The sequence below is a fragment of the Beta vulgaris genome, chromosome 9 (genome assembly GCF_026745355.1).
Source record: "Beta vulgaris subsp. vulgaris cultivar EL10 chromosome 9, EL10.2, whole genome shotgun sequence".
Classification (NCBI taxonomy): Eukaryota; Viridiplantae; Streptophyta; class Magnoliopsida; order Caryophyllales; family Amaranthaceae; genus Beta; species Beta vulgaris.
This window is the reverse complement of record NC_079210.1, coordinates 28415818-28431779: the sequence shown is the minus strand read 5'-3', so window position 1 is coordinate 28431779 and position 15962 is coordinate 28415818. Positions and strand designations below refer to the sequence as shown.

Here is a 15962-nt window from a genome sequence, read left to right as displayed (position 1 = left end):
TAATAGGTAGTTCCCTTTTCTAATTTTTTTTTTTAATTAAAGTAAGTAGTTACTTTTTTTTTCAATTTTTTAATGTCCTAACCCTCTTCACATATAGAATAGAGATAAAATAGGGATAATATTTGAAAAAGTACAACATACGAAGCTGAAGCAGACGTTTCAATAATACAACAATATGATACCAAAGTACAATAACATAATATTATAGTGTTATTCATCAAAAGAGCCACAAATAATTGAAAATGAAGGCTTATATGCTACTTTAAACTAATTTGAAAGCATAAAAACTTTGTGTGAGATATTTGTTTTTGTGGTTGTGATACAATTCAAACTTGAACTTTGTGTCAAATACTCAAACATCTGTAGCTATAATCCTTTCGTCACAATTTACGATTCCATTTATTTATTTATGTTTTTTGATACATGAGGGATACAAACTCCATATAAGTGCTTTAGCTTGAATAAGTACTATAACTCTCTGATAGAATATAATCTTTCATTAAATTATAAGCTTTATATGCACGCTATGCGTGCGAAGTAGTTTATGGACTTAAATTATTACATACTTACATCTAGCTCTTTCTATATAAGTTTTGAGTTTGATGTATATGCGTGTAAAATCATTATTAGAATTAAATTAGTTGCGTAATTAGATTTATTATTAATTTATAGAAAAATTATTTACAAAATTAACCTAAGAAAAAAATATTCATAATATAACAATATAATAACAAAGTTAGTCTTATAAGCACGCTATGCATGCGAAATCATTTTCTATGTTAAATTAATTGCATAATTACATTTATGAGTAATTTTTTAATAAATATTATTTTCAAAGTTTGTTGGAGAAAAATATCTTCATTTTATTTTATGATTCGGATAATTTAAGACTAATCTCTATTATTACTATTGTAGTTTATCTACTAAAATGGGGAAAGGAATTTGTATGTTTTTTTTGGGTTGACTGATTAAATAGACGTCCATATTGATTGATGACTAATCATCCTCATCATAATTATTTTTCTTTTTCTATTTTTTGGTATCCTCTACCACTTGTTATGTACAAATTATAATTATTTCATTTCAAATTTAAAGAAGTTGTGGATAAAGAACAATTGCTTATTTAAAAAAAATGAAAAAGAAGAACAATTCAAGTCATTAAAAACATAATATTTCCACAAACAGTGTATCATAATGTATGAAGATAATCAAGGTGTAAATCTCTATTGTAGAGATCTATGAAAACAACATCAAATTAACTGATTACTCTATTCCCTTTAAAATATGTTTAATTTATCATTGAAGTTTAGTTCTCAAAAAATATCAAAGAATTGTGTATGAATATAACTAATCATGATTCTTTATAAAGTAATTACCATTATAAAGATTCCTGTTAAAATAAAATGTTAACACTTCTTCTCTACTACTCTAATCTTCTCTCTCTCCTACTCCTTTTATTCCCACCATCTCTCTCTCGACTTAGGGGCTAGCCCCCTCTTTCCTATCCCCAATATCAATAGTTACAGAATCTCTGAAGATCTGAAGATTGAGGTTGCTCCTGATAGGAACTCTAACAATTAAAATTTCTATTCGTTCCATGTAGGTGAGTTTGAAAAATACGTTTTTTTTATTTTGCATGTGAAAATACCAACTTTTTCTTTCAGATTTTGATCTTTATGCGCTTGGGAACCTCAATTGCTGTAGAAAATGCTAACTTATGAAATTAAGATATTGATTTTTATACATCTGGGGATCCCAAATTTAACTTCTTTCATTTAATTTTCCAAAGTTTTGATTTCTATCTTAAAAAATATGAGTACATGAAGGAAATAGAAGTGTAGTATAGGAATATACAATGTTTAATCACGGAATATTTCTAGCAAAATTCATAATGTTTAATAGTTTCAGAATCTTACTTCCGGTTTTTTTAGTTTTGATTTTAATGCTTTAATTTTTCTAGTTGTTTCCTAATTTCCAAAAAAAAAAGCTTCGCAAATGGGGTATAATCAATAAATACCTCTTTAATGGTGATATAATCTGATCTCCAATTATTCTAATCAGAGTTGCAATCTATCATAAGAACTATCATCACCATTGTAGAACTATAAACTTGTAGAGAGAGAATGAAGTTTTGTATTATTTCTGAATAGTTACAATGAGATGTGTAGTCTTCTATTTATAGAGAGAAAGATAGAAGACTAGATGAACTATCAGAATACAGAGAGAGAGAGAGGAGGGAGAGAGCTAACAACTTTTAAACTGACAATTACAAGAAGTAGAAATTCTGTTATGGGTTGTTATCTTGTGCTGAGTCAGCAGCACAAGTAGGATTGATATCACTAATACCCCCCCTCAAGCTAGAGGAGGGTTGAAGATCAAGCATCCCTAGCTTGGAGAGAAGATGCTGAAAATGAGGGCCAGGAAGAGCCTTTGTTAACAAATCAGCAAGTTGTTGTTTGGTAGGCAAATAACTTAGCTCAAGGAGACCTTCTAGTACTTTGTCTCTGGTGAAATGAATGTCTATTTCAACATGCTTTGTGCGCTCGTGATGGACTGGATTTTTACCAATATGTATGGCTGATTGGTTGTCACAGAAAAGTGTGACAGGTTGAAGCTTAGAAACACCAATCTCTTCAAGAAGTCGAACAACCCAAGTGATTTCTGAAGCTGCTGAAGACATTGCCCTGTATTCTGCTTCTGAAGATGACTTAGAAACAGTCCCTTGTTTCTTAGATTTCCAGGAAATAGGTGAGTTTCCTAGAAGAACTAGATAACCAGTAACTGAGTGTCTTGTGGTGGGACAAGCAGCCCAATCAGAATAGGCCTTAAGAGTGAGAGAAGAACTGCCATGGAGAAGAATTCCTTGACCAACTGTACTAGCTACATATCTAAGTACATGGTGAAGAGCAGTCAAATGAGGCACACGAGGAGAATGGAGAAACTGACTTAAAGTCTGGACTGCATAGGCTAGATCAGGCCTAGTGTGAGTTAAGAAATTCAGTTTTCCAACTAAGGCTCTGAAATGAGCTGGATCAGCAACATAAGCACCTTCATCAGCATGTAACTTGCAATTAACTGGCAGTGGTGTAGAAGCCTTTTTAGATAAATCCATATCACAAAAGGAGAGAAGTTCCTTAGTGAATTTCTGTTGTGTGAGAACAATACCAGTAGAGAGAGTAGCAACTTCAATACCAAGGAAAAAACTGAGCTGTCCCAGATCTTTAATGCTAAAACTGATATGTAAATGAGACTTTAGAGCAAGGATTTCAAGTTGATCAGTGCCCGTGAGGATAATATCATCCACATAGACAGCAGCTATGGTTATGTGAGTCCCCACTCTCTTAATAAAAAGAGAATAATCATTTTTGGACTGAGTATAACCAAGAGACTGAAGAGCACTCAAGAGCTTTGCAAACCACTGTCTTGATGCTTGTTTTAACCCATAAAGTGATTTACGAAGTCTACAAACTTGATTGGTAGGATTAGGAATACCTGGTGGCATTTTCATGTAAACTTCCTCATTAAGTTCTCCATGTAAAAAGGCATTGTTAATGTCTAGTTGGTGGAGAGGCCACTTGTTGTGGGAGGCAACAGCAAGAAGACATCTAACAGTTGTCATCTTGATAACAGGGGAGAAAGTTTCCTCAAAATCTAGGCCATATTTTTGTGTGAAGCCCTTTGCCACTAGTCTTGCTTTGTATCATTCCAAGGTACCATCAGCCTTGAGTTTAAGCATGTAAACCCATTTACAACCTATAGGTTTTTTATTGGGAGGTAGAGAAACAACATCCCATGTATGATTGGATTCTAAGGCTTGCACTTCTTTATTCATAGCCTCAATCCAGTTGGAATCTTGTGAAGCTTCAAGGAAACTGGTAGGTTCAACCAGAGTTGCAGCAGTGCTAAGAAGAGCTTTGTGAGATGTGGGTAATGAATTGAAGCTAACAAGATTGCACCAGTGAGTAGAAGCACAATGAGCACTAGGAACATGGTAATCCTGTAGGTAAGCAGGGAGTTTGGTTTGTCTAGTAGAGTGGCGAAGAGGGATGGGAGATGGGGAAGGTGATATATGTGAAGTTGGTGAAGGAGAATGAGGTGAAAAAACAGTAGAGGGAGAAGGAGTTTGTGCTGAGTCAGCAGGGCTACGAGATAATGTGGGAGCAGGAGATCTGGGAGGAGTAAAGAGGGATTGAAAATTAGGATCAGGGGTGTCATGTTGAGAGAGAGTTGTGTGAGATGGAAGAAATGTGGGATGAATATTGGGAGCAGTAGGGTTAGAGAGGTGAAATGGGAAATGATCCTCATGAAATATAATGTCTCTAGTGACAACAATTTTCTGAGTGCTCAAATCAAGCACTTTATAACCCTTTTGTGAAAGAGGATATCCAATGAATACACCAGGATGAGCCCTAGGTGCAAACTTTGATCTATGAATTTTGGATGTAGAAATGAAACATAAACATCCAAATGTTTTTAAGTGGGTAAGAGTAGGAGAATGGGAATGAAGTTTTTCATAGGGAGATAGCCATTGTAAACTGCTCAGAGGCATTCTATTGATTAAATAGGTAGCACATAGCACACACTCACCCCAATACTTGGATGGCAAGTTGGATTGGAAAGCTAGGGCCCTTGCTGTTTCAAGTAAGTGGCGATGTTTTCTTTCAACCACCCCATTCTGTTGGGGTGTGTCTCTGCAACTACTTTGAGAGGCAATTCCTTTCTTCTTGTAGAAAGAGAGCATAGCACCTTCCACTAGTTCCTTGGCATTATTCGATCTCACACAAAGAATCTTAGTGTTATATTGTGTCTCAACATATTGACAGAAATCATTCATAACAGAAACAACATCAGTTTTGTATTTCAATAGATGAATCCATGTAGTTCTTGTAAAATCATCCACAATAGTAAGAAATTGAGTAAAGCCATTATGAGTACTTTGCCTATATGGACCCCAAACATCAATGTGTATAAGTTGAAAAGCATGTGTTGTTTTAATGCTACTACTAGGAAAGCTAGACCTAGTTTGTTTCGCAGCAGGACAGACTTGACATATGCCACAATCCTTACAATCTTTCAGATGTGCAAGAGAAGGAATGTGTTTGAATTGAGTAAAAGGCAAATGTCCTAGTCTAGTATGCCATCTTTGAGAATCATCATTATTATTTACAGAAGATGTCTTATTACAATGCTTGTCATACGTAGAAGTGGAAGCAATTTGTTGAGACTTGAAACCTTCCAAACCATATAAACCACCACTCAGATTACCAAGAAGAAGAGGAGGCCCTTTCTGCAAATGGCCCTGAATAAAGCATTTATCAGCAGTGAATGACAGAGTCAAACATATCTTGACAAAGTTTATGAACTGAGATCAAGTTGAACTGAAAACCAGGGACATGTAGGGCATTATGTAGCTCAATATCAGGTGTCAAGATAATATTTCCAATATTCTTGACAGGTATTTTAGTACCATTAGGGATTGTTATGGTATTTGTGGAGTCATTAACAGGCTTATAAGTCTTAAACATGCTTAGATCTGAACAAATATGGTCTGTAGCTCCACTGTCTACTATCCATTGAACATTATTATGAAAGAGAAAGCAGAATTTACCTGCTAAGTGAGCTTGACCAGATATCTCACCATCTTCAAGTGGTGTGGAAGAAGAGTCTGGATATTTGCTTAAAAGAGAAAGAAGATGAGCATATTGTTCTTTGGTGATGATAGGAGCAGCAATGTTGTCTGAGTTGTGAACTTCAGCATCATGAGAATCTGGTTGTTGAGCAATGGCTGCAACACCTTTGAATTTATTGAACTTGGTATCATTTGGATACCCATGTAACTTCCAGCATCTTTCAATAGAATGTCCGGATCAGTTGCAATGATTGCAAAAATAAGATGAATAAGAGTTGGGATATGGACTCTTATTACCAGAAATCATCTGCACTCCTTGCTGTGAATATGGAGGAGGCTTGTAATTCATAGAAGAATTACTGGGCTTGTAAAATCCTCTATTATCACTCCTATTATCAGAGAATTTTCTTCTGTCTGCAGCAAAAGCCATACTATCAGTCTGAGTAGAGAGTTGACTGAGCTCTTTGTGTCTTTCTTCTTGAATCAACAATCGATATGCTTGAGTTAGAGCTGGTAAAGGATTCATCATTAAAATGTGACCTCTCACTGGAGCAAAAGCCTCATTTAGCTTCATGAGAAAATGCATAAGCCTTTGTTCCTGTTGCATCTTGTAGATCTTCTTTGTCAGGTTACAAGTGCAAAGGTTACAGATACAGGTAGGCAGAGGATTAGCTGAGTTCACCTCATCCCAAATCATCTTGATTTTCGTAAAATACTCTGCTATGCTACTTTCTCCTTGTGAGATCTCTGAGAGTTGTTGTTCAAGAGAATAAAGCTGAGGTCCAGAAGTATATCCATATCTTTCTTCCAAGTCTTTCCAAATTTAAAAAGCTGAATTGAAATACAATACACTCCTAGCTATAGTAGTGTCTAGATTGTGTAAAATCCATGAAATAATCATGTCATTACAACGTTCCCAGGGTTTCAGATTAGGATCATCAGGATCTGTTGGCTTAGTAATTTCTCCAGTCATAAAACCAAGCTTGTTCTTGGCTGATAATGCTATAGTCATACTACGCTTCCAATCACCATAACCAACTCCACTAAATTTAGTTGAAACTAATTGCAAAGAGTTCATATCAGATGGATGGATGTAGTATGAACTCGTAGGATCTTGATTAGGTGTGAGAGTAGAATTGTTTGTTTTGTTTGAATTTGTTTCAGACATGATTTCAGAATTGAAAAGAAATCAAGAAGATGGAAGAATGAATAGGAATTTCAGAAGAAAATGAATCAAGATTTCAAAGATGAATATAAGATGATCAAATCAAAATTCTATTAACAATACATCAGAATTCTATGAATCTGCTCAACAACACTTTGTAAATCTCCAAAACATTCAGTTCAAATAACATCAAACACTTGGCGTGCAAGTTTTCAAATCAAGCATTCTACTAACCTCCAAATCACAATCAGAACAATCACAATCAAGAGTTTTCTTAAAGAAAATGAAGAAATCATAATCAACAAAAGATGAAGAAATAATTGCGGAAGTGAAAAAGAGTCAGGAGATTATGAACCTGCTCTGATACCATGATGTAATCTGATCTCCAATTATTCTAATCAGAGTTGCAATCTATCATAAGAACTATCATCACCATTGTAGAACTATAAACTTGTAGAGAGAGAATGAATTTTGTATTATTTCTGAATAGTTACAATGAAATGTGTAGTCTTCTATTTATAGAGAGAAAGATAGAAGACTAGATGAACTATCAGAATACAGAGAGAGAGAGAGGAGGGAGAGAGCTAACAACTTTTAAACTGACAATTACAAGAAGTAGAAATTTTGTTATGGGTTGTTATCTTGTGCTGAGTCAGCAGCACAAGTAGGATTGATATCACTAATAAATGGTTTCTGCAAGTGCTTTTGAGTGGCGATATGTTTTGAGTATATTTGGTCGTTTATTTTCCTCTGCTTTTGTCCTCTACAAAATATACACAAAAATGACTATCAATCATATATTTCTTTGTTGTAAAGTATATAGCAAATCTTATAACAAACAGAAAAAAATTACTATCCATCATTTGGACTTTACATTATAAAATTTATATAAATCTATATTATAATTTAATACCTGATGTATGTGTTTTTGTTGTTCTTGGTAAATTCATACCAAACAAACAATGTCAGATTAGTTGTTGGGGAAGAGTTATCTATGCCAGAAAATTAGATCAATGGAATTACCTGATTATTTTTCACAAAGAGTTTCTTAATCAATGTCTCTTGACTCTGCAGAGGTAAAAGTAGAGCAACAAAATTGTGGAAGAGGAAGAAGATTATGGAATAGAGTGGAGAAGAAAGTATTATTTTTATCATACTTTGTTTGTTTTTTTGTTTTATGATGAATTATGAAACAAAGAGGAAGAAGATTATGGAGCCTTTAACTACATAATGCATATTAGCAGTTAATCATGGGATTTTCCCACTAAATAATGGTTTGTGCTTTTCAAAAAATACAGTTTTGATATTGGAGAAGTTACTGATGTGAAGATCTACGTTTCTCTATTGATTTTTTTTTTGTTTTTCCCTTTTTTTTTTTTCCTTTTTCTTATTTTATTGGATGTAATTTGTTGTATTTAGTGAGGGTAAAATAGGATTTCAATATTTTGGTGTCCCCCCTCTCTTCCCATATTGAATAGAGATAATGCTTAAGGATTCATAACTTGCTATTAATGGAACCAAGAAAGATAGATTGCCTCTTACTAACTCATAGTATTATAGTTCCTTAATTACTAATTAATAACAACTATTTCTCATCTAACTCAATTAGATTAGAGTATTCAATTAATTTTCCTTTATAAGAATCTGTCATGAGTCTAATAAAAAAAATTATTGATTACGGGACAATAAAACTAACATATTCAATTTTTACTAATAATCTCCCGTAAAAATAGTCATCACTCTCCAAATAATTTTTCTACTCTATAACTCAATCCCGTGATTTCACCTCATTAACGGTGTGTTCTCCTCAACTTAAAAAATTAAGTTTCCGGTCCAATAAGTTCAAATAAGTTCAGATTAGTTGCAATAAGGTCCACTAAGGGCAATAAGTTCCAATCAGGTCTAATAAGGTCCAATAAGTCCCAATCATGTGCAATAAGTTCCAATCAGGTGCAATAAGGTCCAATAAGTTCCAAGAAGGTCTAATAAGGTCCAAATAGCTAATGTTCAGTAAACATTTGTATTATTGTCCATTATGTTATTATTAGAATTTGAATTAAAGTATCACAATAATTATATAGTATTATACTTGTATTAGTGTCTATTATTTTATTTAATATTTGTATTAATGTCTATTATTTTATTATTCGTATTATTATTAGCTGATTATGTTATTATTAGAATTTTTTATTAAAGTATCACAATGTATAGTATTATACTTGTATTATTGTCTATTATTTGATTATTCATATTACTATTAGGTGATTATATTATTATTAAATAATATTATAATCATGGTCAAATAATTAAGGTTAACAATAATAATCATTATAATTATAATATTTTGCAATTCTTCTTTAAATAACTAGAGATAACATATTTTCGTTACTAATAACAATGAAAGATATAAATGTAGAGTGAGAAATAAGGAGTTAATGTATTCTACTACCTTCACATAAATAAAAGTGGGGTGAGAATTTTTCATATGTGCCAATTTTAACTTGTTAGTAATAAATGTTAATTAACTTTTGATTTTCCCCTAGTGCTTTATAAAATCAAAATAAGAATATTAGATATATTAGTGGTCAAAGTTATTTATAGGCAAATATATAAATAGTACTTTTCTTTGTTAAATTAATTATCATAAGAGATAATTAATAATTATTTTTTTTAAAATGACAAATTTTAATAATTATTACTCCATAATAAATTTTAAAGGGTAGTATTTACGTTAGGGGTAATATTTATGTTATTAATGGTCATTTTTTAGTCTAATAAGATCAAATAAGTTTCAATCAGGTCCAATAAGGTTTAATAAGTTTCAATCAGGGCTAATAAGGTATAATAAATTTCAATCATGGCCAATAAGGTCCAATAAGTTCCAATCAGGTTCAATCAGGTCCAATAAGTTGAATTAGGTCCAATCAACTTTAATAAGTTTCAATAAATTCAGTTCAGATAAGGTCCAACAAATTCAGGGCCAATAAGTTGAAAAGAAGAGAACGCACTCTAACATTAATAAACATCAACAGCAGTTTCTTACTGAGGGTGCGTTCTATTCAACTTATTGGACCTGAACTTATTGGAACTTATCTGAACTGAACTTATTGAACCTGAACTGAACTTATTGGAACTTATTAAACCTGATTGGACCTGATTCAACTTATTGGACCTGATTGAACCTGATTGGAACTTATTGGACCTGATTGAACCTGATTGACCTTATTGGACCTTATTGGAACTTATTGACCCTGATTGAAACTTATTAGACCTTATTGGACCTGATTGAAACTTATTAGACCTTATTGAACCTGATTGAAACTTATTTGACCTTATTAGACAAAAACATTGACCATGAATAACATAAATATTACCACTAATGTAAGTACTACCCCTCAAAATTTTTTATGGAATAATAATTATTATAATTCGTCCTTTAAAAAATAATGATTATTAATTATCTCTTATGATAAATAATTTAACAAAAAAATTACTATTTATATATTTGCCTATACATAACTTTCATCACTAATATATCTAATAGCAGTGTTGTTTTAATTTTATAAAACACTAGTAGAAAATCAAAAAATTAATTTTATAAAATACTAGTAGTTACTAATCTAAGCTGAGCAAAAGGCAGTTAACTTTCATTGTAAGGGTGCGTTCTGTTCAACTTAAAAAATTAAGTTTCAGGTCCAATAAGTTCAGATAAATTCAGATAAGTTGCAATAAGGTCTAATAAGGGCAATAAGTTCCAAAAAATAGATGGAAGATTCTAAGAATGATGCCGAAGATGGATGATGCTTACCAGTTGGCTATCATCGTGGCAACATGCACGCTACATAATTTTATTCGTTTACATGATTTAGGAATTCCAGTTTCACAAGTAGTTGAAACCATGGAACCAAGACTGATTTAAATTTGACTGACAAGACGAGAACAAAGAATATGGAGATAACTCGGGCGAAAATTGCAGATGAAATATGGTTGGTGTTGATGAAGAAAACGTATTGATTGAAGGAATGATGTAGAAGATGAAGAAAGATACTCCGATGAAGAAAGATACTCCAGTGATGATAATGAAGCAATCAATTGATAACATTTATATCTTTCATAGTTATTAGTAACGAAAACATGTTATCTCTAGTTATTTAAAGACGAATTGCAAAATATTGTAATTATAATTATTATTATTATTGTTAACCTTAATTATTTGACCATGATTATTATATTATTCAATAGCAATATGAATAATCAAATAATAGACAATGATACAAGTATAATACTATACATTGTGGTACTTTAATAAAAAATTCTAATAATAACATAATCAGCTAATAGTAATATGAATAATAAAATAATAGACATAATACAAATAAATAATAAAATAATAGACACTAATACAAGTATAATACTATATAATCATTGTGGTACTTTAATTAAAATTCTAATTATAACATAATCCGATAATAGTGATATGAAATTATGAATAACAAAATAGTGGACAATAATACAAATGTTTATTAAACATTGACTATTTGGACCTTATTGGACCTTATTAGACCTGATTGGAACTTATTGGACCTTATTAGACCTGATTGGAACTTATTGCACCTGATTGGAACTTATTGCACCTGATTGGAATTATTGGACCTTATTAGACCTTATTGGAACTTATTGCACTTATTAGACCTTATTGCAACTTATCTGAACTTATCTGAACTTATTGGACCTGAAACTTAATTTTTTAAGTTGAACAGAACGCACCCTGAATAGGCATTTAAAGAAATTAATTCAAGTAGCTTTCTTAGTTGAAATGAGTTTAAAAAACCGACATTTCTCTCTTCCAAAATCCAAATTAAGGGTGCGTTCTATTCAACTTATTGGCCCTGAACTTATTGGACCTTATCTGAACTGAACTTATTGAACCTGAACTGAACTTATTGGAACTTATTAAACCTGACTGGACCTGATTCAACTTATTGGACCTGATTGAACCTGATTGGAACTTATTGGACCTTCTTGGAACTTATTGGAACTTATTGACCTTATTGAAACTTATTAGACCTTATTGGCTCTGATTGAAACTTATTAGACCTTATTGGACCTAATTGAAACTTATTAGACCTTATTGGACCTGATTGAAACTTATTTGACCTTATTACACAAAAACATTGACCATGAATAAGATAAATATTACCACTAACGTAAATACTACCCCTCAAAATTTTTTATGGAGTAATAATTATTATAATTCGTCCTTTAAAAAATAATGATTATTAATTATATCTTAGGATAATTAATTTAACAAAAAAAATTTATTATTATTTAATAGCAATATGAATAATCAAATAATAGACAATATTACAAGTATAATACTATACATTGTGGTACTTTAATAAAAAAATTCTAATAATAACATAATCAGCTAATAGTAATATAAATATAAAATAATAAACATAATACAAATAAATAATAAAATAATAGATACTAATACAAATAAATAATAAAATAATAGACACTAATACAAGTATAATACTATATAATCATTGTGGTACTTTAATTAAAATTCTAATAATAACATAATCAGCTAATAGTGATATGAAATTATGAATAACAAAATAAAGAACAATAACACAAATGTTTATTAAACATTGACTATTTGGACCTGATTGGAACTTATTGGACCTTATTAGACCTTATTGGAACTTATTGCACCTGATTGGAACTTATTGCACCTAATTGGAACTTATTGAACCTTATTAAACCTTATTGGAACTTATTGCTCTTATTAGACCTTATTGCAACTTATCTGAACTTATTAGACCTAAAACATAATTTTTTAAGTTGAGCATAACGCACTCTAAATGAAAGATACTCTGCCAACTACATGAAATTTTGAGACTTAACTAATCAAAGAAGTTACAGCCTTCAATCACAATAACCTACAACAGTTACAAGTAATACCAATTACAATTTAAATTATAAACTGATTACATAAACAACTCCACCAAATGAAACCATAAACTGAAAATCATCAGCAACATAGAAAATGAATCAGATTTCATAACATAAACTACCAAACATTATCAATCCATCCTTACATGAATTTCAACTAACAAAGAAAGGATTAAGCAGGTGCAGTTAAATCAGATTTTGACAAATAACACCTTAATCAGCATCGAATCAACACATTAACAACGACGACGACTACACGCTCGAAGTGACAGCAGCAAACCAGAACAGAGCAGCAACAACGACAAGAAGATCGAGAGAAGTGGCGGCGAGTGGTGGTTCAACACCGGCAAGAAGGGCGCGACAACAACACCACTTCACGATACTAACCAAAAGCAACACAAAAATCGAACCCACAACAGCAGGACGGACGAAGACAGAGAGAGGGACAGAGCGGAGACGAGCGGCCAACAATAAAGCTACAACGAGCAGCACGGTGGTGAGGGAAACTTCGGCAGAGGTGGCAGCCGCCTGAAGCACAGTTAACAGGGGTGAGAGTGAGATGGGTTTGGGGTCTTTTTGGGTTTTCTTTGGGGTTTGGGCGAGCCATGATACGCCCATACCCGGTATGGGGAGGTAGTTGTCCATACCGGGGGTAAAATGGTAATTTCGCTCATTAATTGAAAAGTCCAAATTGTAAAAACATGAATTTTCCCGTTATTGTTTCTCTCTCTCTCTCCTCTGAGTTCTCTGTCTCTCTCCTCTCCTCTGAGTTCTCTGTCATCTCTCCTCCTCAAATCTCCATTGTCGTTGCGCTAAATTATCCTATAATTCTCACTAAATATTGGGAAATAATAATTTTAGGCGGAATTTTAATTTCGTTACAAGTTTAGCTCGATTGCGAAAGGATTTTAATTGCGAAAGGAATTTTAATTGCGAAAGGAATTTTTGAGAGAAGCGGGATTGCGAAAGGAAAGGAAATTGGTTGAGATAGGTGAAGGTAAGATCTTTAATTTTGCATGGTTTAAAAGAATGTAATTGTTTGTGGAAATTCGGCATTTAGGCTTACGTAAATTCATGAAGCCTAAATGCCGAATTTTCGCATAATTATGTTAATTATATGTGGGCAGAATTATGTTGGGAAAATAATGTGAAATTATTTGTTGGCATTTAGGGTGATTTATTTAATGAATGGTTAAAGAAGGGTTAAAGAATGTTGCATGATTAACTGTGAAATTTATGTTTATATGTTAATTATATGTTTGCTTACCTTCGAAAATTTCTTAATGTGCTTGATGTTTGGGGAAAGTTATGTGTGAGATCAAATTTTTTTGACTTATGAGAGTAATTCATTAATAAATTAGTTATGTTCAATTGATTTATGTGTATTTGTTAAGCTTAATGTTAGCTTGGCAAATTTATATTTTTTATTGGAACATATATTTTAGTAAATGTTAAAGAATTGGTGTCTGAGTTTGTAATGGAGAACATCTTACTTTTGGTTGAGTGATGGAAAAAGAGTGATAATAGCTGAGTAATAATTGAGGATTAGTAACATCTTGTTATATCTTTAATAATGAGGATTGAGGAGTTGGGACTATATCACAATTATTTCCAGATGGAGAGAGTAAGTACAATTTAGATACAAGCTTTCAAGTTTTGTTATCGTGGTTGATTATCCCTATCCAGTGTATATAGTTAAATATTAGGAAGTCCATGAATGCAAGTGACAAAGATAGAGGACTAGAGGTGTATGATAGTCTGTATTCTGAGTGTCAAGACAATGTTCTTTATAAGTTCAAGTAGATACAGTCATGTCGTATGGTTTCAATTGGACTGCTCCTATTTTTTTGTCGGCCGTCCCTAATTGAATCTGCATTGATTTAGTGTTCTTGTTCTCTTTAGACTCGATGTAGAAGTGTCAAAATATTTATGTTATGAAATGCTTGTCAACTAATAGAGGTATCACCGTATCAGCAATAAGAGACACATGTACTGCATCGATACAAGGATTTTGATTGGAAACCTTCAACATGTAGAAGTGATGTTATATCGGATTACTTATTAGACCTCTAGCACTTGATGCAGCCAAGGAACATATGTATTTCGATGGAAATGTGGAATAACTCTATGCCTGCTGCTTTAGTCTATCATTCATAGTTACAAGAAATAAGTAATTTTTCTTAGTTACAATAATCTATTATCTTGAAGTTACTTCTAGAAAATGACACTAAATAATAGTCACTCCATGAAAATGAGAATATGAGTCATGGATGATGAGGTATTAAGCGATGAGTATGAGGAAGAAGCTGAATGTTTGGAGGTAAATGAGTGAATTTGGAGGGTGTTGCTATTGTTGTTGGGTTTTATTATTGTTGTTACTTATTATTGTTGTTACTCAAATTGATGAACATGACAGGATGACGAAGTGAGAAATGGAAATAAGAGGAAAAGAAAAAGTTCGAAAAGAGTGGGTAATAAGGTAAATGTTGTATGATTTGAAAAGTTGTATAGTAATTTTTTGAAATGTAATCGTAAAAAATGAAGTGTGGTTGGAAGTTAATATATTTTGGTGATCAAAGTTCTTTTGGTACAATGAAGTACTCGTTTTTGTAATTTGTTAATGAAATACTTGATTTTGTAAATTGTCAATGAAGTATTCGGTTTTGTAAATTATCAATGAAGTATTCGATTTGCTATACTCTAGTACAATGAAGTACTCAATTTTGTAAATTGTCAATGATCGGACAATATTGAATATATCTTTGCGTATTTTATGTTATGATATGATTCATCAAACATTTGATATGATTAATCAAATATGGGACATGATTCACATGCCAACTGATATGAAAATACCACATAACTAATAATTTCTAATTAATTGTATGCAATAACATGTTTACTATATTCAAAGTTCATTTTTTAAGTTACAAAAGTTATCGTAAACTCGTATTCGATAAAAAAAAAACTTAAGATGCACTAAAGAATAATCGTGTGTTGGTATTTTAATTTAAAACTATAGTGTGTCTATGCTCATATGATAATAACGTATAATAACGTATCAAGTATCATTCACCATTTGTAGTTAAGGATTTATCAACTGTAGTGTTAAGAACTATAATCATTATATAACATATTATAAGTTTTTATCAACTATGAATTTATTGGTATTTAAACACGCTCAGTTAATCGATAATAGTCACATTTAAA

The 15962-nt window shown here is 31.9% G+C and overlaps 2 long non-coding RNA genes across 2 annotated transcripts; both read left to right on the top strand.

Moving 5' to 3' along the window:
- Window positions 1-1182: 1182 nt before the first annotated feature.
- On the top strand, window positions 1183-8122 carry LOC125493230 (uncharacterized). The gene is made up of 2 exons (XR_007269743.2): window positions 1183-1603; window positions 7869-8122. It is a non-coding gene; the product is annotated as an uncharacterized LOC125493230 (long non-coding RNA).
- Window positions 8123-13371: 5249 nt separating this feature from the next.
- On the top strand, window positions 13372-15687 carry LOC125493307 (uncharacterized). The gene is made up of 2 exons (XR_007269822.2): window positions 13372-13749; window positions 15169-15687. It is a non-coding gene; the product is annotated as an uncharacterized LOC125493307 (long non-coding RNA).
- The last annotated feature ends 275 nt before the right edge of the window (window positions 15688-15962 follow it).